The sequence below is a fragment of the Argiope bruennichi genome, chromosome 6, assembly GCF_947563725.1.
Source record: "Argiope bruennichi chromosome 6, qqArgBrue1.1, whole genome shotgun sequence".
Lineage (NCBI taxonomy): Eukaryota > Metazoa > Arthropoda > Arachnida > Araneae > Araneidae > Argiope > Argiope bruennichi.
In genome coordinates this window covers 107,703,995-107,731,841 of record NC_079156.1, presented here as the reverse complement: position 1 = coordinate 107,731,841, position 27,847 = coordinate 107,703,995, and the positions used below count along the sequence as shown (strand labels likewise).

General features: G+C 31.5%; 1 protein-coding gene across 1 annotated transcript in view; it reads left to right on the top strand.

The window, feature by feature from the left end:
• LOC129973074 (A-kinase anchor protein 13-like) overlaps positions 1–27,847 on the top strand; it is a 403,154-nt gene that overhangs the window by 75,066 nt on the left and 300,241 nt on the right. The gene's annotated exons all lie outside the window — the stretch shown is intronic.

Here is a 27,847-nt window from a genome sequence, read left to right as displayed (position 1 = left end):
TTTTTATACAATATTTATTGAATTCTTGCAACTAAAATAATTTTTTTTTCAAACTGAATTTCAACTAAAATTTGATTTTCCCGATCTGAGAGCTTTGGACTAGTTTTGTTCTTTTCCTTACCCATTCAAGTAAATTGTACTAAAAATATAATTAAGATAATGAATATGATTATATTTAAGTGAAGGAAATCTGAAAACAGATGAAAAAATAGCGCATTCTTAACCACTGGTACGGTTTCTAAAATCATTTTTCATATACATTTTTGTTTCCTAGATATGCCATCATTGCTCCCCTGTCCTTATAGTGTGCAATTTTTCAAAGAAATATAAAAAGCACTACTTTATTGTACAGTTTCTATGAGAAAAAAACTCTTCGAAATCCTTGGTAGAATTTTCCAGCTGCAACCCCTTTACCGATTTCGCCAAATTTCATTTCATTTGAAAGGCGTTGACGTCATCAATTGTCTTTTATTCCCTATCTTACTTCCTATTTTCTAGAAATATCCCAAAGTAAAACGTGATTACAGCCGCTAATCTCAACAACTGAACCCAATTCTCCAACTCATTTTGCCATTGCAAACCAATTTAATTATTCTGATTTATAATATAATAGTTATAATACAAGTAAAATTTTAACCTTTGTTTAGCATGGTGGCATGGTTACTCAGAAGTAACGTGTGTGTGTGTGTGTGTGTGTGTGTGTGTGTGTGTGTGTGTGTGTGTGTGTGTGTGTGTTTTGTATCTTATGGGAAATTTATAAATCCAAATGCTTTGCGTTGTTACATATATGTATGCGAGTGATAAATTAATTATCATAAATATCTAAGAATCAATTAAAAATTAATTAATTAATTAATTTTAACAATTTAAAGAACATGTAAGTATATTATATGTATATTATGTATTTTGAATGCGCACACCAATTTTTTTTGTTTACAATACCTTTTACCATTTATTCAATTAAAGTTGAAATAGCTCTCTCATGTGAAAAATATAGTTCATTATCATATTAATATTATTAATTATAAGGGAATGCAGTAATTTTGAGATGACAGTAGAAAATTGATTAATTACAATAAATTTTGATCAATTGATAATCAGCATTGATACTAATGAATTACTATTAATTTTGAGTTGATAGTAGAAAATTGCTCACACTTTTTTAAAAAATAATTAATAAAATCGTTAAAGTATACATACACTGTCAAAGTTCATACACTTTTTATAACATATTATGCATTTCTCAAGTTGTGTCACCTTTGCATTTTTTTGCAAGAAACCAAACAGATAAGTTTTATTATACTTTGAAATTTATTAAAAATTCAAAATAATTAGTTTGAAATTAGTTTCCATCAAATTATTGATAATATTCTACCAATACATTGTTTCATGTAGCAGGAATTTATTTGAGTCCTCATCATATTTCCGCATGTGTTATTAAGATGCAAATGTTTCACTTTACTTTTCGCTACCAGAAATTTTTTTGCAAATCTGATTTTTTTTTCTTTAGTATATTCAGAATCTATGCTGCATAATCTAAAAATTAATAATTAGTGTTATCAATTTTCAATCCAATAATCATTAAGAGCAGTTTTAATGAGAACATTTATAACGTGAAAAAAGGGAGAAAAAACAGCAATTACTTCCAGATTCCATCCTGGAAAAAAAAGGAGAAAAACTGAAAGAAATAAATCTTAGAAAAATGAAAAAGTGAAAGAAATAGAGGATGATTAATATTTGGTCATTAAAATTTCTTCTTAACAAGAATATTTTTTTAAAATCAGAACAACTTAATCATGGCCGAATTTTTACATAAAAATAGGTGGAATCTACGGAAATGAGTAGTAAAAAAAGCAAACAAAGAAAATATTTTTGAAAAAGCAGAAAGCCTACCATTATTTCTATAATTGATTTAATTAACTTTTTAAATTTAAGGCTATTATAACAAATAAAGAAATATGTTCATTATCTGTACTTTCTTTTTTATATATATAAAATTTCGATATGAAGCATCATTAAATAATTTAGTCAGTAAACAGAACCGAGTTAAACAGGAAGATATATACAGGGTATTTCATAAATGATGGAAGTAACTTTAAAGGGTGATAGTACACATCAAGACGAGTAATAGTAAATAGGAAACCAAGTGTCCCAAACGTCTTCCGAAGGAGATAGGCGCCATCAAAGTTTAGGGACCTAAATTTCAAATGATGATAAAAAACGGAAAAATGGATCGATTCATTTGCGGTTTTCGAATAATCATTCTTTAAATTAGTATTTTCTTTAAAAAAAATTTTAAAGACAAAGTTTAAAAAATGCCGATAGAGGGTGCTCTAGACTTTGGAGTACCGAACAACTACTTTTTAACAGTATTTTTTTTATTTTGTTAAATGCTTACTAAAGCTTAGACTTTAACTTAAATTTTGAGCGCAAAATTGAAACCATCGTGAGCGGTTAAGTGGCGCAAATTTAACCGCGTTCAGGGGCTTAAATTTTAAACGCTTGTATCTAATGATGTTCCTAATTACTAATTACTAATGATGTTTCCTATTTACTATTTTACTCGTCTTGATGTGTACTATCACCCCTTAAAGTTACTCCCATCATTTATAAAACACCCTGTATATGAAAATTCAGATAAATAATTTTCAGAAAATGCCAATATTTTTAGGGCTTTTCTGACTAATAATCAAGCGAATGTTTTCGCTTGATTTGTAGGGTCATGTACTTGAACATATTCAAATAAAAATCAATAATCGTTTGAATTTCAGAATATTTTCTTTAGCTTTTTCTTATTCAATTGTAAATCAATTGATTTCTTTTTTTTTAACTGAGTGATTTACAAATCAGCAACACTAGTGAATTTTCATTTGAGTATTTCGAAAACATGAATATTTTATTATTCTTTTAAAATTTTGCATGATATTACTATTTAAGATTTTTTATGCTTCAAATATTAAATCAGCCTTCTTAAAGTAACCAACTATTAAATATATTGTTATTTCAATTTATAATAATATTTGTAACCTAAAAATTATATAGATTTTAAATTGAAAACAATAAAAATATCTTGTGATACGAAAAATCTTTTCCCAATATCTAGAGAAATCAACGAATCCTGCAGATTAAAATCCGACCCTGCTTTAATTAATATTATTGATTGCTTAAAATATGCAATGGTGCTTTTCTCAAATACTTTTTAAAATAAGTTTGTAGCAACGTTAAAAAATCGATTTTTCAAGAAATATATATATATATATATATATATATATATATATATATATATATATATATATATATATATATATATATATATATATATAATGTTTGATGTTTTTTTATAAAAATATTATAATTTTGTTTCTAAGTCCATTTTGTTTGGGAAGGTGCCCTCATTTTTATAATTGCATTTGCATAAGTTTTAATGATATTTCACATCTTTAAATGCTATTTTCTCAAATTCTAATCTTTGATGGTATTTTCTTACGAATAACCTCATAAATTAAAATCTAATACATATTTTTTATTCAAATTTTGTAAAATATTTTAATATGTTCTGAAGTTCCTGAGCTAAAGAGAGAGCAATATATTTGTTTGATGATGTCGTGTCTGCATTACAACGGAAGGGGTGTAAAGTGGCTTCTAAAGGTAAAGACACTTAAACACACTAGTGCAGAAATCTGACTTCTAGCCCAAATGAAGATGACACTCACACACTCGCTTGCACAACTCCTTTTCACAGAGGGAAGGAGGTGGGCTCTTTCACACACAGATAGAACACAGGGTGAAGAACCATTCCCGAAGTAGGACTTGAGCCTGGGACACCCAGGTCACGAGGAAGACGCGCTACCCCTAAGCCAGGACGCCGGTAATGCATTTGTTTAAAAACATTCTGCAGTTGTTTTAAAGCTTAATAACGCGGGAAAAAATTGTACTTTTCGTGTCATTCATCAGTCGATAATATTTTGAAATATGTAACTGAAAATACCAAATCTCGCTTAATTTTTAACTAAATTACATTTTAATTGACATTTTGACTTTGAAGAATTGAAAGGAACTTTCAGGTTTGTCTTAAAGAGTACATGTATTTAATCACATGACGCTCAACCAAGCATTAGAGAACGGCATAACAGGCCTACAAACATTCTAAAAACATCCTAAAATATCTTTTTTGTAGAGTCTCGATAAGCAAAAACAACTGGCATAAAAACACTTTCATTAATCTCCAACAGATTCAATAAGATTCCTCGAAATTTATTATATATAACCTACACATCCTTTTCTGATGACCAGACGGCTTTGTTGTTAAGAGTGGCCCATCAACAACATAATTCCATCCTTATAGCCTTGTATCCTGCATACCCTTCCGCTTTTCTTCTACTGTCTACCCACTTTTACAGTCCGATTAATGCTCCTGGCGAACAATCCAACCTCAGCTAATCAGGCAGCCAGCAGATTCAATGAATTTGTCAGGTGTTCGTCTATCAAAAAGCTTTTCTTCAGCCTTATCATTGGCCGAGGAAAATATGAGAAAGAAGAGCGTTATGGATACCACTCCATTCCTCTGAAAAGAGGGGAAGCCGAATACAATGGAAGATTTGATTTATCTCGAAGAAGTTTTCTTTTATGAAGGAGGAATCGATTTTGCATTTACGGCATTTTTCATAAGCCGCGGTGGCGCCTGAACTGCTTGGAATCTTGCAGTTCTGGAAGTGGCTCATTTACCTGTTAAATATTACTTTGGATTAAGTCGCGTGGAGTTTTTTAATGTGGACAATAAAGATATATGCTTTTGTATATGTTTTAATAGTTTGTTTCATTAAAATTCTGCTTTTGCATGTCTTAGTTGGCTTAAAAGTGCTATCCTAAAATATATCTTATCTAAATATATCCCTTTCTTTTCTTGGAGTAATCGACAACTGAAGCAGTTGAATGGACAATTAAGCCAACTTTCATATTCTAACTGTGAAAAATTGAGCAATGAATTTCGCATTAAAAATGTAACTAAAGTTACTTATTAATGAGATTTTGAAGTTTTTGTGCGAAAACTCGTCAACAATTACGATCAGTTAATAAAAAATTCATGATACAAAATTTTATTTATATTTGATTAACAATTTTGTGCCTACAGATGGTTATGATATATGCTATGAAACCTCCAGGAAATAATCCTTTTTAATCAATAAAGATATTTGACATTTGGGAGGAATTTTTTTGAAAAACCTTCGTAAATAGTTATATTTTTGAATGTTTGCATTTAAAAAGATCGAAAAAACATCTGTGGAATTAAAATATACCAATTAAGTGCTAAAAGTGTTTTAAAAATTCGAAAAAGGGGCTTTTTTTGGGCTAAATGGAGATATAAAGCAAAAATCTTCTTGTTTAAAGCTTATTAATTTTGCTTAAAATTTTACAGATAGCTTAAGAAATATATTATCTAGTTCCTGCATTGAAAAAATAATTCGTATTTCTATCCAATCTTTAAATAATGGATTTCGACTTATAACATTAACATTTGGAGGGGGGGGGGGGTTGCAAAGCATTAAAACAGCTATAAAATATTTCTAAATGGACAGATTCTTATTTATTCTCTAGTTTAGGAACTGAAAAACACATTGAGAAATGATTATAATAAATTTGAGCAAAAAAAATATGCATTAGATTTTAATTTATTAGGTTTTTTGCAAAAATATTTTATCATAACCTATAGTTGAGAAAACAGCATCTAAAGATGTAAAATAGAATTTATGAGCATGCAGCTCATAAATTCCTGTCATAGGAGTAGCGCGTCTTCCCCGTGATCTGGGCTTCCCGGTTCGAGCATGGTTGTTCCTCTGTGTTCTATCTGTGAGGTGTGTGAATGGGTCCCCTTGTAAAAAGGGCTTGTGCAAGCGAATGTGACACATGAAGTAGCTAAGCCGTACTCTCGACCCTAGTTGGCGCTACTGAAACAACAAAAGGCGCTCACTTGGCTTAAATCGTTGACAGATAACTGTTGGCGGGTTTATAAAGTACCATAAGTCACAACACACACATCACACAAGGGTAAAGGTAAATATAAAAATCATTATAACTCCCTCCCTCCCCCCAAAAAATTGGAAAGAAAGTTCTAAAAGTTTTATAAAGAAACTTGTTCAAGCAGTGAAAATTTGAAATAAAAATATCATAACTTTCCGAAAAAAAACGACGTTTTCAATGTACTGACTCTTCTTGTCTACAAAAGCACGCATCATCGACTTTTGGATTTTTTGTTGATCCCACTGTCTTTAATTGCCTGTACATTTGATTTCATTCCTTTCAATAGTTTTTAACTACAAATGCCTCTAAATAGGAAAACATTTTTTATCACCACCCATTTTTTTTAGATATCAAGAAATTCAGTAATTCCATCACATTCTAAAATAGAAAACTCACTTCTGTATTATTAATATTATTTAATCGCAGGAACTTCTTTTAATTGTTGTATAATATTTAAACCCTCTTTTCGAATTGTTAACGCTTGTAGTTGTACACTGTTGTTGTTGTCGTGTGACAAGTGCAATAAAAAAATAAGGGGGGAAAGGGAGAGAGGGAGACAATTGGATTGGGCCGAAAGCATGCAGAACAGCCCTGGCCACATCTTCAGCTTTATCTGGATAAAGAATTTCCCTGGCACAGTCAATGTCTATTTTGAAAAGGGCTGAAGTAATAGAACGGCAGCTAAAAATATGCGCCGGATCCAGCTGCACGTCTGGACAGTGTCTGCCTCGGGGGAACCTGTAACCCCTAAAAGGCGCGTCCCCAGGTGGTGGATCGGGGAAGGCCTCCTTTGGGTGGTAGGAGGTAATTCCATTGGGTGTTGTTCCTCCAGCGGAACAACAGGTAAAGTCCAACTTCTTTGAGGCAATGGTAATCTCTATGGCGAGTCCAATATACCACAGTTGTACACTGAGTGACATAACTGAATGGTGTTTGGTAATGTACTATCAAACACCGGACAGCAATTTTCTGCTCGTAGTTAAAGCCAGAAGAGTCCTGTCTGGAATGGCATAGCACCCTGTTCAGTAAATGGACTCAATTAATTTAAATTTTAATGCAAAAATATGTAAAATGGTTTGATTACCAATATTCAGGAAGCCTCACTACACTCCATGGCAAAATGTCAAAAATTAATATATCTGCCATATTATGGCCATATCCGTATTAGTAACAGTTAATATTAAAATTTTCTTTCCAACTTATGCTTTTTAATCTAATATAAGTTCTCTAGCCTAGGCTATCAAAGATTATAGGTATTAGTTTATTAAAAGATTATAAGCAATCTCAAGCATTCCTGAATCAGAAATTTAGTTGTTAAAATACAAAGTGGTTATAATTAAACTTCCCCTATAAACAGCATCATACAACGCAAACGGGTGAACGGGTTGTAATGGAATTTGGTACAGGAGATGCGCTCACGGAATTTCAAAAAAAAAAAAAAAAAAAAAAAATAGTACCAAAATATCCACCAGGGGGCGCTTTTTCCGGATAAATATTAATTTTAAGACAATAAACGACCAAAACGGAATACAGAAACAATATTAACATTTACTGACTAGTTTCTGATCATTTTGTCATCGAACCACATTAAGTAAAAGTAAGGAAAAAAATAACAGTAATAGTTTGAGCGGAGAAAAAAAAAACAGTTCAGTTTGCAGACACATGAACAGAGTAGGGCAAAATTGCATAAGAGGAGCAGTTGTTAATCTTGTCCAGGATGATGTAGGGAAAGGTGCTCCATGTGACTACCATCATTCTCCTGCAAAATTTCAAGTTGTGTTCAACAACAACAGATCGTAACTGATCAGTTGTGATGCTTCTCACATGTAGCATTATGGAGTTCTTGAATTCATTCTACGTCGCAACAAGATACTGTCATCATTACTGCCGTAAACATCAACATGAAACATGAAACGACTGCAAACTTTTTACCTTAACCTGTTTGCACACAGCTTTCTCTTCTTCGTAACCATGCAAATCTCGACATTTTTTCCTAGAACTGACAGCTTTCCCGATTTTACGTTTTATTACTTATAATTCTTGTTATGGATTATTAATATTGTTTTCTGTATTCCGTTTTTGTTCGCTTATTCTGTTAAAAGTAAGGTTTTTGCGGAAAAAGCGCCCTCTGGGGGACATTTTGGTACTAAATTTTTTTTTATCCGAAATTCCTTGAGCGCATCTCGTGTATAGTCTATAAACCAAATCCCGTTGCAATCCGTTCACCCGTTTGCGTTGTAGGATGCTGTTTATAGGGGAAGTTTAATTATAACCTTCCTGTAGAATGCAAGTACTCATTTTTATAGAATTATAGAAATCGTGTTTGAGAATCGTTAAAAGCAAATTCTTTCATAAAAATAATTCCATTTACTTCCAAGCTATAATGAGAAATCATATTTTGTTTGTTGTCAGATGATACTGTAGATTGTAAAATTTTGGGAAGGAAAAAAAAAAATAGAAAAAATATTTCAAGAATTTTTTGAAATTACGTGCTTCTGTAATAGAAACATTCTCTCAATTTGTATTATATTAATTTATTATTATTTTATTAGGGTTTCATTATGTTTATTGTTATTTTATTAAATTTTTATTGTATATAAATTAGGATGTCTCAATTTTTTTAGAAATTATTTTTATTCTTGTTATTTATTGACGTAAATAACATAAAATATCAATCGTCCGTTATTTGAAGCATTTTTTTTTCGATTGAGACTACATTTCTATATCTAGCACTTAGAAATTAGCCATTGGGCCAAGAATGTATGTTCTTCTCCAATAATTAATAATTCACGATTTTACTAGTTTAAAAAACCTGGCAACATCATCGCATTAATTTTCCATAATTGTATTTTTTGTTACGACCTTTCGCTTTTCTTTTGCTAGTAAAACATTTCAGGTAAGTTTGACTAATGCTTCTACTTGATCACCTTCTCTGTCCAATCTTGGCCAATCAGGAATCGAGGAAATTCACTGAATCCGTAGAGTAGGTCAACTCAAAAGGTCAAGTAGGTAGAGTAGGTCAAAATGATTTTCTTCACCATTATTCGATAATATAGTACCAGTCCGCTCCAAAGAAACTCGCTAGGAATGCCATTTCAATCATATAAAATTTCGCTCCGCTGAAGATGGGAAAAACCTCGTTGAAGATTTGATTTATCTTAAAAAAGTTTATGAAGAGGATCGATCTTGGATTTATGATATTTTTCATGGGTCCCGATGGCGGCAAGGCGGCTATTTTTGTTTCCTCGGGATGGAATTCCATCCATGGAATAAAGTTAAATAAAAGAATGCTTTTGGTAGAAATGGTAAAGAACTCAATTTTTAGGGATTAGAAGTAAATCATTTGCGTTTACATATTGTTATTAATTTGTAATATTTTTCCCTTGCGCATAAAATCTCTCCTCTATTTCATGAATAAAAATAAAATAAAAGCTATTGAATATATGTTGAGTCAATGATCCTCACCCCCAGGCTTAGTGACAAATTCGGTCACAAAAATGGAGAATCCCGAATATTCGAGAATCTTGACAATAGCACCATTAAATCTCGACTTACGCGTTTGTTTTAGAATATTCTATATCTTGTTATGGATCTATAAAAAGCAAAGATTCATGGACAATTGTCAGTAAGTGGTAAATAATAGCCAATTGAGTCGAGCTCAAGGAGTAGTGAAATAGGTAGTAATGAGAAATTAGTGTTATCTCTGCGTATTTTCTGCAGTTTATATACTGATATTTATTGAAAATTATGTTTTGTGTACGAATCGTCTCTGTGTATTGTGTTTACAATCGAATATTTTTCGTATCGGTATTATTATTTTAGCATTGGGTAAGTTTGAAAGATATACCAACGCTTTAAAAACATTGAGAGATAAGCGTCACAAGTTTGTACGTTAATATAAGGCATCCGTGGCAAATGCAATCAAAAAATTCTAAAACATAAACTAAGAAATTTATGAATGATTGGACTAGTCAAATAGAAAGACGCAAAAAGTTAATACCCTCTCTGAATGTTTTATGCTGTTTATGAACTGATGTTTATTGAAGTGCTGTTTTGTGTACGAATCTTCATTATGTATTGTGTTTTCGTGTAGAATAAAGACTTTTTATTTGGTATTACCTGTATTTTACAGCTTACGAACAGAGATAATCAATGTGTTAAAAACATTGACAGCTAAGTGTTACAAGTTTGACATGTTAATACTTCAGCAACTGTTGAAAATACCATCAAAAAATTCTAAAATACAAGCCAAGAATTTTATGCATGAAACCGTTCCTGTTTACTTTTGTCAAAAAAGAAAATATTGTTGCTCCGAACTAATCTTGTATTTTAACTTAAATATGCTTTATATTAGGTTTGCCATCTAAGCAAAATTTTTAATAAGTTGTGATGAAAGCTGTCCTAGTTTCGATCACTGGATTAAAATTACGTAGTAACTGAAGAACAACAAATTTGATTATTATTTTACCTGAAGGTACGGTAATTCATAAAACTATGTTTAATTTACGTGATTAAAAGGATAAATCTTTCGATAAAATAAATTCTTGTTATTTTATTAACCGCTTGCCAATGGTTAATTCGAAAAGAAATCGCAGAAATCTCGAGCTAAATTTAGTAGACGCTAGACTCACAACAAATACGCAATAAATGCACAAGTACTGGTCTTTTTCACTATGCTACGGAGAGTAGAACTTTTTTGTGCGAGACTCTGAAAATGTGAATTTGAGGAGTGATTATATTCGAAATCTTTCGACAATATTAGTGTGAGTTGGATCATACCTTTATCAGATACATGCAAGAACATTTCCGGAAGAATACACCAGCTGGTTTTATTTTTTTTAAAAAATAAACTTCCATTTTTTTGGAGGCTACACAATTGAAATAGTGTACATATTTCATCCTGGATGTAAAGATACTGTTGAAATTCCTGGCTTAACCATAATATGACGTAACCCTTATGCGCATGCGCACATTGGTGACGTCAGGAAAAATTCCCATGATCCCACAGAAACAGAAGTAAGTTAAAGTTTATTGGTGAAGTGTAAGAAAGGAACGGAAGGTATTTGTATACCGTGTATAAAAATTCATGCACATGAAAGAAATATGTAAATAATCTTTTAAATAATTATTTGTGCATGTGTCTTCGTTCAGAAAATAAAAAAGATGATAAAATAGAGAATGTTCAACCGTTATTGGATTGTGGCAAATTGGATTGAACGAGGATAGAACCTGGGACATAGTGGTTCATAGTAACATGACCACGATACAAGAGCAATTGCTCGGGTAGCGTAGCTCTTAACTGGCTTATAAGCTTTCGCCACAGACTCTCCCTCCAGTGTCGAGGGATATGGTTGTTGAGTGGTGATGCACTTATTAGCTGTTGATTCTAATGTGCCTGTACCCATTTGAATAGCACCAAGCGTCATGTGGGTGAGCGTCATGTGTGGGTGAGTGGTTGTTGATGCTGTTGCTGCGTCAAGTGAGTTTGACAACTTTGGGTTGTTGCGGCATTTATTTTGTGTTGCTGCATCAAATGAGTTTGACGACTTTGGTTTGCTGTAGGTAGATAGCGCCACAACAGCTGTGCGAAGGTTGAAGGTTCATCGCCCGAGGTCACCAATGTGGCGATATGTGATGAGCGAGGATAAAACCTGGGACCTTGTGGTTCGCAGTCCAGTAACATGGCCACGATACAAAAACACTGGCTCGAGTAGCTTAGCTGTTAACTGGCTTATAAGCTTTCACCACAGGATTAATAATTTCAATATTTGGTGGATCCATTCCTTCATTTGGAATATCTAAATTCATTTAATTTAGAAGTTCCCGGAAAGAGAAGTAAGTGTCAATTTTCACTTGCATTCAGATATTTTTGAATGTGGAACCTAGAAATCCTAAACGATTGCAATTTCATGATCAGATCACATTTTACATATGTGGTGGGATGAAGATCATTATGATCTGTGCAGTGGAAGCAAGAGGACCCATGTTTTCTTTAATGATTTTTAACTTTTTAATGATCACATTTCACACAAAACAAACACAAAGACAAAACAAGACATTAACGTGCGCACATCTTAATAGAACAGCATCATATCTCCGTGTTTACAATCGCAATGCACTATGGGATGTGTATCTAATCAGGTATTCTCATCTATTATCCAAAAGAGAAAATACAATAATGCAACTGCTATTCATATTTAATTACACAGAGCATTCAACATTCATTTAACAAACGCTCACAAAGTCAAATCCGAGCTCAACTGACATCATATTGCAGTAAAAATTGAAAATTCGAATTCCTATTTCAGCCAATTTGTACTCAAGTCAGATGCCTTTCACCAATTTAATTTTCACATCCATTTTTCACCATCCAAGTATAAAAAATACAGCTCAGTATAAGACAGGTCACAGTTAAAAAAGCGATAGCATGCGTAAATGTAATGTAATATGACAAAGATGTGACATGGCATTTAAAAATCTTTCAGCAATCGTATGAATTATGACTTTAAAACAAGCCCTTTATTCCATAAATCAAATTAGTTTAGTTGTAGAATTGCTCTCCTTTTTTATTTCTATTCTTTTTTACATCCAAAAGAATTTTTAATTTCACTCATTTCAGCTTTTATTGCATAATCTATGATTGCAAAATCGTTTCCAAAGAAAAAAAAATTGAAGTCGCTTTCCCAATTAGCATTGAATTTCGAATATTTCATTATGGATGACATCTTTAATTGATAACCTGAAAAGCAATCTGCTTTCTGTCTGAGGTATCAATTTCTTATGGTAAAATTAATCAAACCATTTTACTTTTATAAAATAAACGTAGCATATATCTCTTTTCTTTCCCATAAAAAAGTTAATAATATATTCAGATAATTAGATTCCATCCCATAGCCTTTAACGAATATTTATAAAAAATAGTCACTTAAATATTTGATGAACATTGTACTTGTAATGTTAATTTGAAACTATTGTAATTTATTTTGTAAGAATGTCAGATGAAATGCTGTTATATTAAAAACCACTAATTGTTTAAAAATGTGCGAAAATATTCCCTGCCAGTTTTGAATATTTTATCACTTTTTTTGTGTTTCAACTTGCGTCATATTTTTTGATAACGAAGATAAATTATGCAAATTCATTAAAATGTTATCTCTTATTAATGTTGAAAAACTTTCCATTAAATTGGAAAATGAATGGGAAAAAATGCTATGGATGGAGAGAGAAAAGCATTTGACAGAATTTTCTTCATTTTAAGTTAGTCTAACAGTAAATGTCAAACGATAATATTTTTAAAAGTTTTCCTTGAAGCAATAAGATTTTGCTCCCTTTTTAAAATGATAAAAAGTCTAATAAAAATTCTAAAAAAATTATCGAATATCTACGGAACATTTCATTTTTTTTTTTTTTTTTGCTACTTAAGCGATTGATTGTCACGTCAGGAAGGCAAACGATATTTTAAATTATCCAATCAAGTCTTTGAATTCATTCATTTTTTCTGATTTGCCAACTTGTAGATTGCCATCAATATCGGGACATCAATTACTGTTTTGTGAAATATTAATGCACCACGTTTGTGTAATGGAATCTGGTTGGCTGTCAAAAAAATTATGCCAAACTTCCTTATAGGCCAAAAAAATTGTCCTTCGTTTACTTCATATGTATAAATGTATCTGTATATTTTGTATATATGTGCCTATTTAAAAAGATCAGCGGGGATGGCTTCTCCAAAACTTTCTCGCATATTCTCTTATTACATAGCATAAAGATGTAATACAGAGAACGCTTTCTATGGCATTGGCGTGCAATAGTTACGAAATATTAATCATTAAGATGAATTTAGCGTTTTTACTGAATCCATAGTGTGACCCTAGATAGGTTTTCGGCGATTAATCGCTGGCATGCGATTATTAGTATCTGAAAAACGAATTCGCGTTTCGGAAGCGTTTTCCCCAACAGATTGGGACAAACATCTGACGCACAACTATACTTATAGTCCCAAAATAACATACCACATTTGATTTATTTAAATCATTGCATTTTTGAGCTATCGCATTTGCATGTTTCTGAAAGTATAAACCGACATACGGTAAACGCCTCATTAGATATGCCTCAAAATTTGATAAGTGTGCACATTATAGAAGTTATATATATGTGCTGATTTTTTTCTACCAAACTATCTTCGTTCTGCAATTAACGTATTGACTTATATTCAAACAGTCGGACAGGCAGACTTACTCTGAATCTTGCTCAAAATTTGATAGGAAGATGCAAATTTAGTTTTAAACCTGTCTACCAAATTTTATCCATCTAGCGCGAAGCGTTGTTGAGTTATCTTTATCACATACATATAGATAGACGAACATTTTTCAAAAATGTGCTTTTTTAACTCTAGGAGGTCGAACATTTTTAGATTCACGAATATCTCGAGTTCGAGTTTTTTGGCAATTACTATTCTTTCCTATACTACATATACGAGAAAGTAAAAAAGAGGCATTGTAAAGCATACCAGGTACAGCTGGCATGAAATAAAAATTGGCAAAATCGTACTGGTGATTGGGGTTCGGAATAATCTTCTTAATAATTATTTGAAAAATATAGATCATGCTCTGCTGTTATATCAATATATTGTATGCTATATAGAAAATTAATACCTTAAGTAACATACGACCGTTTACGACGAATATATACCAGTTTCAGAACAAACATAGAAAATTTAAATCAGTGTTTTCTCTATACAAAATATTTGAACTTACTTGGCATGCGACATTTTATTAGCATTATGTAACAAACTACATACTATAATAGTACCAAATATCGGCCGATTACGAAGTACTTTCACACTAAGCTCGGTTATTCATGACATTTTATTAGCATTATATAACAAACGACATAATATAATAGTACAAAATATCAACCGATTACAAAATACTTTCAACTAAGCTCGGTTATTCATGACATTTTATTAGCATTATATAACAAACTACATAATATAATAGTACAAAATATCGGCCGATTACAAAATACTTTCAATTAAGTTCGGTTATTCATGACATTTTATTAGCATTATATAACAAACTACATACTACAAAATATCAGCCAATTACGAAATACTTTCTACTGAGTTTGATTAATCCATTGGATTAATCAAACTCAACGGATAAATAATCCATCCATTTAACTTGTAGATAATCTCTTTTAACTCCGTGGCGCGAAAGGACAATTAATGGGCCAGCAATGATTGCCAGCAAACAGGGGGCTTAGAAGCTCACCTTACAGCTTAAAGAGATCAGCCAATTAGAATGCGTGGCTCACCTTACGTGATCAGCAAATTAATTAGGGAAGCGTTCCCTCGTCCCCTATTAACCCTGACATGGACGCTGAATGCCAGTAGAATAACCTATTTTCTTAGATTTGATTTTGTTATAAGCTATCTAGATTTGCCAAAGTTTTCAGAGTGATCGCCAAAAAATAAGTGAATAATGACTACTGATTGTTTTTATTCGCCAATTGTGGTCATAAAAATGAGTAAAGGACAAGTAAATAGAAAGTTAAACAGTTAACTCTTCATTTAATATTTTATCTTTAATTGAATTTTAAATAAAATTCGTTTAGTTGTTTTTTTTCTCTCATCACATCCTTTTAACGAATTTGTTTTAACATCTATATTTTTAATTTTAAAAAATAGTCTTCTGTTTAGTATTAATGAATACAAGATTTTTTTAAAAAAATCTACATTATTTTTATGATTGTTTTCACTTTAATATAATATTTTATAAATATAAATACGTTGGAGAGTGCTTTTAGGTAGGTTTCTCTAGAAGATCTACCTATTAGAATGTTTCTCATGACAAGACTTGGGGAAAATTTCTTCAGTTCTTTACCAATCGTGGTCCTTAGAACCCAAAACCACCCTTCGTTCAAAAGTTTATATATATATGTATGTAACATTATTTTGGTAGAAGCAAAATGCAGGTTCGAAAACATAGACGAGACGTTCTATTTTTAAATTAATGTTAATATCCATTTCATGAAAGCATAATTATTTACAAGCAGAGATGCAGACAATGCACGTCTGCCACAACGCGGCACAAAAGCAGAAGTATGAAAAGCGCGAAACAAATGATCACTAGTCTTATATAATTCCGGCCCCCCGCCGATGGAATACTATGTTGACCTTTGGCAAGGGCAACAGAAGTATCACTTTCACTTGATACTTAGTACATATGGCGCGTTATTTTTACAAAGGAATTAATTAAACCAAAAATGGAATTGGATCACGAAATAAGAGAATATTTTAGAATGAAGTTACGATGGTATAAATTAAGATAAAATTATATAATTCCATGTTATTTTGTGAACAGGACCACTAGAGTAATTTTGTTTGGATTTTATCTGGTTTGGAATAAGTTAATGAAATCTAAGAATCTCAAACGAGTTCGTATATGGCCTTTCTAGCTCGAAGGGGTTGGTAATGTTGGGAGGAGGGGGTTGGATTTTTCATTTCGCTATAACATTCTTAAAACTGAAGATAGAAAAATGAATCGAATTAGCCAAATTAGCACCTTATTATGACCAAGAATTTTTGTATTTATAGATTTTCGATAACTGCAATATCTTAGAAGTTAAGGAAAGTGATTTTCAAGTCCAAAGTTTGACTGTTTCTAACATCACCAATTTATGTTTCCAGATAATAACTTAGATGTAAAGGAATCTACATTTGTCGTCAAGAGAGTCAAACTTAAACGATTTTCAATTTTCCTCCCTTGTATGCGAAATATTTAAAAAATAAGTATTATAATCGTCAAAAAATTAGTGTTCAAGATTTTTACTTTCAGAGCTCTATAGGCCAAAAAACAGATTCTTGGAGTTATATCGTCTGCGAACGCTATAATTCAAAATTTGGAGTATCTCCAGTCTGTCTGTGACAAATATAACTCAAAAACATTTTGAAACAGACAGATGAAATTTGGTATATGACCTCTACTTCACATTTGCAGATTCCGAGAAAATTTGGAATGAAATCCATTCAGAAAAATTCTGTGTGTCCGGCTGTCGGAATACATCTGTCTGGCCGGTTGCCGAATTTAAATTAACTCAAAAGCTACAAAATGAAGAAGAGCTAGACAGATAAAATTTGGTACCAAGATTTAACATTTAAGTGTAGATAAATATTAATTTATACCCAAATACGTCACATGGTAGACCGTCTGTCGGTCTGTACTTTCACAAGATTTTAAGCTGAAAATCGAAATAAATATATGATTTTTGGTATGTGATTTTGGAACTACAATTGAAGTACTATGGCCAATTTTGGTTTCAATCCCATGGGAAAAGGGCGTCCAAAATACACATACGGTGTATTTGTATATTACAAGCATCTTAGTGATTAACCGCCACAAAAAATAGTACTCTGAGAGGTTATTTCGTAACTATTGTTCGCCAATCGCATGCGGGTTTATAATGCACAAATACATTTATTAGAGAGTGTGTAAAAAAGATGCGAGGCAAAAGGGAAAACATATGATCCTATTACTGCTCTCAAATGCTAACTACAGGTTTTTCGATTGAAAATTTGATTTTATTAGTATACCCTCAAAAGTTGACTTCAGTTGACAAAAATTGACTAAAAGTATGGTTTCATTAGTATCCTCAAAAATGGTCTATAACTTTTCTTTTATCATAATATGATTTTAATGGAGTTTACAAAAATTGAATATAATGGTTCTTAATATCTCTCAATGTGAAGTCAAATGCTAGCAATGAATTTTTCAATGAACAATAAAGTGTCAGTAAAAGAAATCGCAAAAATTTAAAGTATTATATATGCTAAATAAATAAAAATCTTAATTACATTTGTGTAGTATGTCTTTGATTTCCCTTGATGTGGAAGAATATATTTCTTTCGATTTGAATAGTTTGCTTTATTAATGGCCCGTTTTAAAGCAACACTAGGGTTGTTTTGGGACGGACCTCGTAATTCTAAACCGCGGTCACATGACAAGGACGACACTTGGACTGGCTCTCCCATCTTCAAGTTCCCACATCACATCAGTGGGAGGACGTTTGGCCCCGACAAATTAAGCGTACCCCAGACCCACTTCCACGACGGATCTTCAGTGGAATCGAGTCTCGAACCTGAACCTTCCGTTCTGAAGCTGAGACCTTACCACCGGCCACCACAGCCAAATTCTTTTTTCTTGTGAAATGCAGTGTGGTCATAGTTTTCAATATCTGTCATTTTTACGATGTTGTTTTGACATCCCGTAACTTTGATTAAACGATGTTTTCTACTTTTATAAAAGTGTATTTTGAAAAATATATTATTTTCATATACTTGTTCTTATTCTTTAAAATTCACTGTTATAAATTCTATAATTAATTAATTTCGATATTTTTTCTAGTTTGCTCAAATTTCTCTCAAGATGGAATCTCATATGAAACTTAAATTTAATTACACTTAATTCATTCAATAACGATAGCACCATGAAATTATTAAACAAATATTCCATTAACACAAGACACAAACATTTTTATAACACATTAAGAAATGTGTATCAAATAGGTAAAAATAAAAAAATTTAAGTTAAGCGAGAGAAAATAAGTTTCCAAAAAAACAACTATCAAATAAGTAACATCAATAAGTATAAATAAGTAAAATATAACAATCAATTATCAAATGAATTTTAAAAGGATTGCAAAATAACCAACTCAGTGAACCAGTACGTTAAATAAAAAGAATGCAATTATCAAAATTAGGTTAATGTTTTCAACTATTACTAATACAAAAGAATTCGTTTCACAATTTCGTTAGTCAACTGCGACATTCGCTCTAGCCAAAACCTCCGTTACAGATCTGCGGAGGATCTATAAAGAACTCATCAGACATTAACAGCTTCTGAACCTGTTAATTAAAATTCCATTTGGCGAAATGAGTGACGTCTTAATTTTAAGTCTAGACGAGATCCTTTTTCTGAGACGTAACAGACAGACAGTCATTGGAAATAATTAGGCGAAAGCTGAGAGCGTTAATTTGATTAATGGATTAAAATTTTGAAAGAGTTTTACTAAATAATGAAATGCCGTTAAAATTATTGGATTGGTTTACTAATTCATGTTGGTAATAATTATTTACTTATAGATGGATATTACGAATGATTAGAGCATATTATTATCAAATTCCAAGATTTATTTCATGTTTGAGTGCATTATACAATGAAATCAAATAATCTTTCTTTTCAGTTAATTATCTTAATTTTTTCTTTATTTGCATTAAATATCATATCACATTTCAAATAATATTTATAACATTATCAGGATAATGTTTGTAAATTGGAATTTTATACGTTAACTGAATATGACATACATGACTTGAAAGTTTTATATAATTATGCTGAATAAAAATTATATAAAACACTCAGAGCTAATTTAATAATTTAGCAGACGACTTTTTCTCAATAGTAAGTGTATCTCAGAAATATTCTTTGAAAAATTTAATTAGATTCTTAATTAATGAGAAATAGAAATCTTATCGTTTTCCTTCAATAACGGCCTTTTCCTTAAATAAATATTATCATAGTAATTTCTAATATTTTCTAAAATTTAGGAGATAATTATTAATATATTCTTAAATAATTCATAATATTTTCAAAAAATATTTTTGCACCATTTTAAAATTTACATAATAAACTTATCAAAACTAACAATTTTATTTTCCCCACAATTTTTTTTTTGTCTAGTTTTAACAAATTCTTAAAAATGTTTTAAAGTATATTTTACAAAAATATTTCTTTGTTTTCGTTAACTCAGTTTATATCCACACGCGTTAGAAAGTTATATAAAAGCGTTTTGTATGTACTTTATCATTGCCGCAATTAATAATATTTAAAAAAATAAAAAAAGAATGGATAAAGTATGAATTTTATCGTGATATGATGCTTTAAAATAGATGTTTGTCTTTCTTTTTTTTAATTTATATATTTTATTTTAGTTATTTTTCCTGTTTTCTCACATACGGGATGTACGAAGGAAAAGCATTATATCGTGAAAAAATTCGAACTCGAGATTTCGACAAATATATACGTTTCATACCTGATTGAGCCCCAAAAGTTAGCAGCATTGTACCTGTCTGGGAACACGATAATTCAAAATCACATGAAGTTAGAGAAATAAAATCTGATATGTAGTCTTAATAGCAAATGCCAAATAGATTTTTATCAAGATTTCGAAGAAAAAAAATCCGTCGAAGGCAAGCCTGTCTGTCGATCCATAATCGTATGGCCGCATTGAAAACAGGCAGGGGACCCTCCATGGCCGAATGGTTATGTCACTGATCTCATAATCAAGAGATCGGCAGTTCGAATCCCGCCAGAGCCAATGCGATTCCGAGTTTGTGTAAATATTTAATTCGCTGATTTTATGTTTTCCTGTATTTCATGTTCCAAAAGATTCTGGACATTTCTTTAGTTTACCAGACAAGTGTTCTGGACTTTTCTTACTGTCTCCAGAAAAGTAATCCAGAACTTTCCCTGCTAATATAAAAGCAGAAGATTTGCCAGTCACTGTGTTCTGAGTTCAGAGTTGAGTTAATAAATTGGTTTAGTTCTACTTGTTGTGTGTGTCATTACGTTTCACACTAAAGTACCTACATGACAATATGAAAATGAGAACTCAAAAAAGGCAAAGAGGTATAAAGGTGAAATTTCGTACACAGTTTGTGACAAAAGCCATTGCACAGTGGCACATTTTTGGATCTAATCATATGAACAAAAGACGCCAAAATGCATTTTTAGTTTCCTTTATTATAGTATTAGAATATGAAAAACTATCAACGCTGCGTCCCTCTAAAACGGTAGACGGACACTTATAGGCTGCCATCATCTGTGTTTGACCACTTTTGGGGTAGGAGCCTATTGCCGCAAAGAGGTTATCAATTTTGTGAATCGGTCAGTGTTATGGATGGATAGCAGTCGACCACAACAAATCCTGACGATACTGCTACGTCCATTGGTGATGGGGCTGTCAGCTGTAAACAAGACGAAGGTTGCCGTCACCTTCTTGAGTTAACCGCCTTCCTCCGTAAATATTTTCAACCCCTCTGAACAACGCTATACTTGCTGGCGTCCTGGCATAGGGGTAGCGCGACTTCCTCGTGATTTGGGCGTCCCGGGTTCGAGTCCTGGTTTGGGCATGGTTGTTCTATCTGTGAATGTGCCCTCCTGTAAGAAGAGGTTGTGCAAGCGAATGAGTGATGCGCGAGTAGCAAAGTCGTACTCTTGGCCCTAGTTGGCGCTACTATAAAAACAAGAGACGCACACACACCCCTCTCCGGCTTAAATCGCTGTCTGCTGTCTTCGTAACAGCGAGCTTGTCCGTGGCAAGTGCCATAAGAAACAACAACACTATACGTTTAGGGGATGCAGAAGACGATTGGAGGAGAAAAGTAAAGAAGTTGCTGATTATGCTAGAAATCGAGGAAAGTACATTCTGTATTTAAATAAGACATCTTTTCCAAAGAATTACATTTCTTAAGAATATAAACACGATGCCATTCTAAGTAGCATGACATTTATTGTTCAATCTGATACATAAAATCATCCCTCTTTTTATTACAATAGTCCACAAGCACTTTTTATAACAGAGAAATGAAAATAACATAGAGCGAAGTATGAAGATGGAAATATTGATTTTTTGCTTCTGTATTGACAGGAATATAATCTCAATTGCTAAGCATTTTCCATAAAAATTTAAAGCCAATGCCATGGCTTAAGACTTACAGAAATGCGAATGCTTTTTTCCATTTCGGTATTGAATGGGACAAGCAGTTCTGCCTATTTTATTACTCGCACTGAAGTTACTCAGATACGGAAGTTATGAAAGCTTTTATAAAATGTTTCATCTATAACGTTTCGTGAAGAAACTTCGATGCGAGAGTTTTTTCTTCTTTTTTATATTTCCCAAATTGTAACATTTTTTAACATTCTATGAGTAATTTGAAAGTTACTTCCGATAACGATTTCCAATTTTCTAAGTATAGATATTTTTATGTTTGCCTGCATTTTATAAAAATTTAGATTTTATATTTAAGTTTCAGGAATTTATTATACAAAAGAATTATTAAATATTATTTGAAAAATAAATCAATCTCTAAATCTGAGATATTCCTTATAAGGTCTTTTCAAATGTATAGAAATCTTTTGGAACAGCATAAATATCATTGTCCATTACAACGATAATGATACTCATAATAATCCAAAAAAACGATATAATTAATGTTTATAATAATCGATAATAGCGAACATAATCGATGCTCATAATAACGATGTTCATAATAATCGATAATAACGATATGATAGATGCTCATAATAACAAAGTTTATAATAATCGATAATAACGATATAATCGGTGTTTATAGGAATCGATGCTTATAATAATGATGTTCATAATAATCGATAAATGGTATTTACATAAATGGAGAACAGCATTTGAATCTCGTCTTATAGACTCATAAAAACTGAACTGATTGGAGTACATGTAGCTAGAATTTTACTTTAAGGTAGGTGACTGTATTAAAAATATTTTTTTACGAAATTTTGAAATTTCTTTATTTAATATTCTTAATGATTGAACAGGGTTTTTTTATATAAAATCTTTAGAATTTTGTTTCTGAGTCTAGTGTTAGGGAAGTTGCGTGTGTATTTACACACGTTTTAATGCTGTTTTCATAAATTCTCATATTGACAGAATTTTCTGACGAAAAAAATCTCATAAATTAAAATCTAATGAATATTTTTTGTTCAAATTTGGTACAATAATTTTTCAATCGGTTCTTCAGCTCTTGTATTAGAGAATTAATAATATATTTATTTAGAAATGGTTGCTTTAGTCTATCATAATGGAAAAAAAATTGAAAATTTAATATTATTTATCAGTCGAACCCAAATATTTAAACAACAGATAGAAATATAGTTTATTTTTTAGTTTAGGATCTAGATAATATGTTTCTTAAACTATCAACAAAATTTCAAACAAATCATTTGATAAACCTCTAAACTAGAAGATTATTGCTTTATACCTCTTTTTAGCCAAAAAAATAAGATTTTTTTTTCCTAATTAAAAAACAGTGCCTCTTAATTGGTATATTTTAGTTCATAGATATTTTTTTAATCTCTTTTAATGCAAGTATTCAAACTTATCACCATTTTCAAACGTTTTTCAAAACCTTCATCTGAAATGTAGTCACATATCTTAAACAAAATATTTAGAGAAAAAGCAGTTATAGAAAATGCGTAAATATTGTTAAGAACAGTTTTACATGAATAGTAATGGCTGGTAAATGGATACTGGATAAGTGATCCCTAGGTCTTTACGATTATTTGGCGATGCTGGCAATAAAATAGAAGATTCCAGAAACTGTAAGAATATTGTAATGTCTGGAGTTTGCATGTATTCAGTTTACAGACAAATTACTATCACAAAGTATTTTCTACTTTGTGATAGCGATAGAACAAATAACTAGAATAATAATAAATGTTACTAGGATCGAAATGTACATGGATTGGTAACAGAAAATAAAAGGTATGAATTTTTTGGTCCGAGATTATCGTATCTCTTTCAAAATTATCTCCTCCGACGGAATCCATTTCTGACACCTTTTTTCTCCATTCATCAAACAATATCTGAAAGTTGTTTTTGTGTGCCCCTAGTAGTTTCTGGAGATAATTCATTGCAAATTTTCTTTTCATGTTGTTAAGAGACTCAGAATGGTGGCCAGAAAAAGGCAATTTCAGCTAAATAAAAGGAAAACATCAACAAATACGGAGTTGTGAAGCAGGTTTTTTTTTTTAATCAAAAATTACAAATAATATTTACATTGCGAAAGGATGCGTTATCGTTTTTAAAAGGTCGTTATCGTGTTGCTATTATTGTTTTATTAATTCAGATCTGTATAAACATCAGATCATATTTTCTTATCACATGTGAAAAAATTAGAAATACTCATTATTACTTGCAGAATACACTGACTTTTTTCTTGCTCCTTAAAGCAACGTTACTGTTCCATTTATGTGCATAACTTTCAAACAACGAACAATGCTTTGAAGCCTTAAGGCATATTTCTGCTAGTATGAAAGAAAATGGTTTACAGAAATCTAAATTATGGAAAATATTGGTATTCTTCGTCTGATAACTTAGATTTTGAAAGAGTATCAAGGAACCTTTCTTTCCTGAAAGATGTTTTATCATAAATAACACATAGCTCTGGTATATACAGCAGTTTCTTAAGGTTAAATTTTAAATTTGTCTGCCAATTTTGGTTGTATGGCAAAAATTCATAAGTAGCAAAAGGTTTGCTTTACCGCGTGTAACGATGGTGTTCCTCGTCTAAAAGCTTAGCTCTTGAATGAAGATGGTGCATTGAACATTTATAAACAAATTTCTGATCATTATCTTGCACTGTATAACGCATGTGTCCGGAATCTGTTGGTGACTATGTTTGCAAATACAGGTGATTAAGTTTCAAATTGCCCTACCAATAAATTTTGATTTTAGGGCAAAAATTCATAAGTAATAAAATCCCTGCGTAATCACGTGTAACATTGGTGTTTCTCATTTGAGAGCTTATGCTTTGAGAGGAATATAACACTTAAAAAATTTATAAACAGTTTTACTGTTCGTTGTCTTGTCCTATATAGGGCATGACTCCGGTATCCGTAGCACATTCTGGAGGTTAAATTTTAAATTATTCCACCTATAAATTTTGGTTCTAAAGCAATAACTCAGGTGCAGCAAAACTCTTATTTAGAAGTCATGTAATGTTCGTGCTTCTTGCATGAAAGCTTAAGCATATTAAAATATGGAACATAGAACATTTGTTAATATTTTTTTGGCCATCATCTTGTCCTGTATAATGCATGCATTTAGTATCGGCAACACTTTCAGGCAATTAAACTTTAAATTACTCTGTCAAAAATTTTTTCCTAGTGGCATAAATTCTTGAGCAACAAAGCTGTTGCTTAATCACATGTAATATTGCTGTTCTATTCTGAAATCTTCCCTATTAAGACGAGGCCGCGGTGGCCTGGTGGTTAGGTCTCTGCTTCTAAGCCGTAGGGTTTCAGGTTCGAGACCCAATTCCACCGAAGAACCGTCGTGTAAGTGGGTCTGTTGCACGATAAATCAGTCATGCCAAGCGTCCTCCCGCTGTTGTGGTGTGTCCTCGTCATCTGACCGCGGTTTGAAATTACGAGGTCCATTCCAAAATTGCCCTAGTGTTGCTTTATAACTGGACATTAATATAACTAGTTAACTCCTCATTAAGACAAGATATTATCTGATATCTGCACGATGTTCCTCGATATTCTGAGTACTTGACAATATTATGAGGGCATTTTAATAGGGTTAGCTCTTGTTTGGGCTATGTATAAAATATTTGTAACAGTTTTTCTGTTCAGTGCCTTATCTTATATAATGCATGCATTCGATAACCACAGCATTTTCATGCAGTTATACTTTAAATTACCCTATCTTATTAGCATAAAATTATTTTCAGACTGTTACACTTAAATTACCCTATCTCATCAGCACAAAATGCCCAGAAACACCGTTACGATATATTTCAGATATTGGCCGGCATTTAGAATATCGAACAATATCGTGGGAATATCGAATAATATCTTGTTCTAATAGAGTGCCGATGAATTTCAGTTTTAATGCACAAATTTATAATACAATTCCCATTTATTTTTGAAATTTACCCTACTTTCTAAACCACAATGCATATAAAAAAATCTCTATAAAAGCATATTTAACCTCCATATGTATCGATTTATCTTCTGAAATGTAATTCATTCTAGATATAAATACAGACATTTCGAATCCCGACAAACATGATAGTCAGGTAAAAATAAAATTTATTCTATGCATTGTCACTTATTTCGGTTGATAAATTGTCATATTTCAAGCGAGGATCACGGTAAGAACCGTGGTTTGACGTCTGACAGTGGCAAAAAAATCGCCTGTCGTCGCTTTTTGTCATTTACCTGTAGGAAAGGATTAAAAGTGACAGAAAACCGTATCTTTATTTTATGAGGTGTCAACGGCTTTTGATAAATGAAAAAATAGCAAGCACGATTAAATAACATTTTTTAACAAAAATAAAATTCGTTTGGGAGATTAAATTGATTATATGTCTAGAAATAATAATATAATCCCTAAGAAAAAAATTTAATTTTGAATAGCATTAATGAAAAAAATCTAAAAATAGAAAATTTACAAAGTAGTTGATAGTAAAATGCATAAGTGTATTTAGCTCAAATACCCTTTAGAACTAGAGTTGATCAAGCTGAAAAAGAAGAAATATTATTGTATTCGAAAGGTGCAACAAATACGCACACAAAAAATAGTATGACAGTAAAAATAATATTTTTTTGGTCAATTGATATATATTGTTACCATTTCTTTTATACTATTCACTTAAGATAAAAAATATTCAATTATAGTGAATGTATATATTTTTCTCGGTAAACTGGAAAGCAAAGGTAGATTCTTTTAGACGATATAAGAAAGCGGAAATTCACTATTTTCCGAATTATCCATATGTATTTTCATAAAGATGTAGAGGTTACATTATTCTACCACCTTCTCTTTTGATACAACAGATGGCGTTACATGAACATCAAGGTACTGTATTCCCCATGATTCCACTGGGGGTCATTATTGAATTGTATTCTGAGTGTAATACAGATTGTATTTTCGTGTTCGTGTTTGTTTTGTCTTGTGAAATCTGAGACTTAGGTTACATTATTCTTCATTATTGGATTGTATTTTAAGTGAAGGTAATACAGCTTGTATTTTCGTGTTCTTGTTTGTTTTGTCTTGTGAAATCTGAGACTTAGGTTACATTATTCTTCATTATTGGATTGTATTTTAAGTGAAGGTAATACAGCTTGTATTTTCGTGTTCTTGTTTGTTTTGTCTTGTGAAATCTGAGACTTAGGTTACATTATTCTTCATTATTGGATTGTATTTTAAGTGAAGGTAATACAGCTTGTATTTTCGTGTTCTTGTTTGTTTTGTCTTGTGAAATCTGAGACTTAGGTTACATTATTCTACCACCTTCTCTTTTGATACAACAGATGGCGTTACATTAGCATCAAGGTATTGTATTCCCCATGATTCCACTGGGGGTCATTATTGAATTGTATTCTAAGTGAGTGTAATACAGCTTGTATTTTCGTGTTCGTGTTTGTTTTGTCTTGTGAAATCTGAGACATAGGTTACATTATTCATCATTATTGGATTGTATTCTAAGTGAATGTAATACAGCTTGTATTTTCGTGTTCGTGTTTGCTTTGTCTTGTGAAATCTGGAACTTAGAAAATAATTAAATAACTGTTCTTGAAACGCTCTATTACTTTCATCTTCTTCATATGAAGTTATAAAGAGTCAAAGATTAGAATTTGCAAAGATTAACTGATATGGGAGATAATGCACCTTATACAAGGTTAAATTTTAAAATAAATTTTTTATAGCATTGCAAATTCTGTATTTTGATTTTTTTTCCTTACTTTCTTGTGTATGAAGCACAGACAAAAATTCGACATCGTAATGATCAAAAAATTTGAATTCGAGATTCTAACATATCTCCGTTCTTCAGCCAATCCCGGGAAGTTCGAAAAACAAATTTTCTACCATTTTGTCTATTTGTGAACACGATAACTCAAAACTGCTTCGAGCTATACAGATGAAATTTGGTACATAAATGCTAAATCGTGAATTTCTATCAAAATTTCAACAGAATACATTTTGATTAAATTTATCTATCTAATTG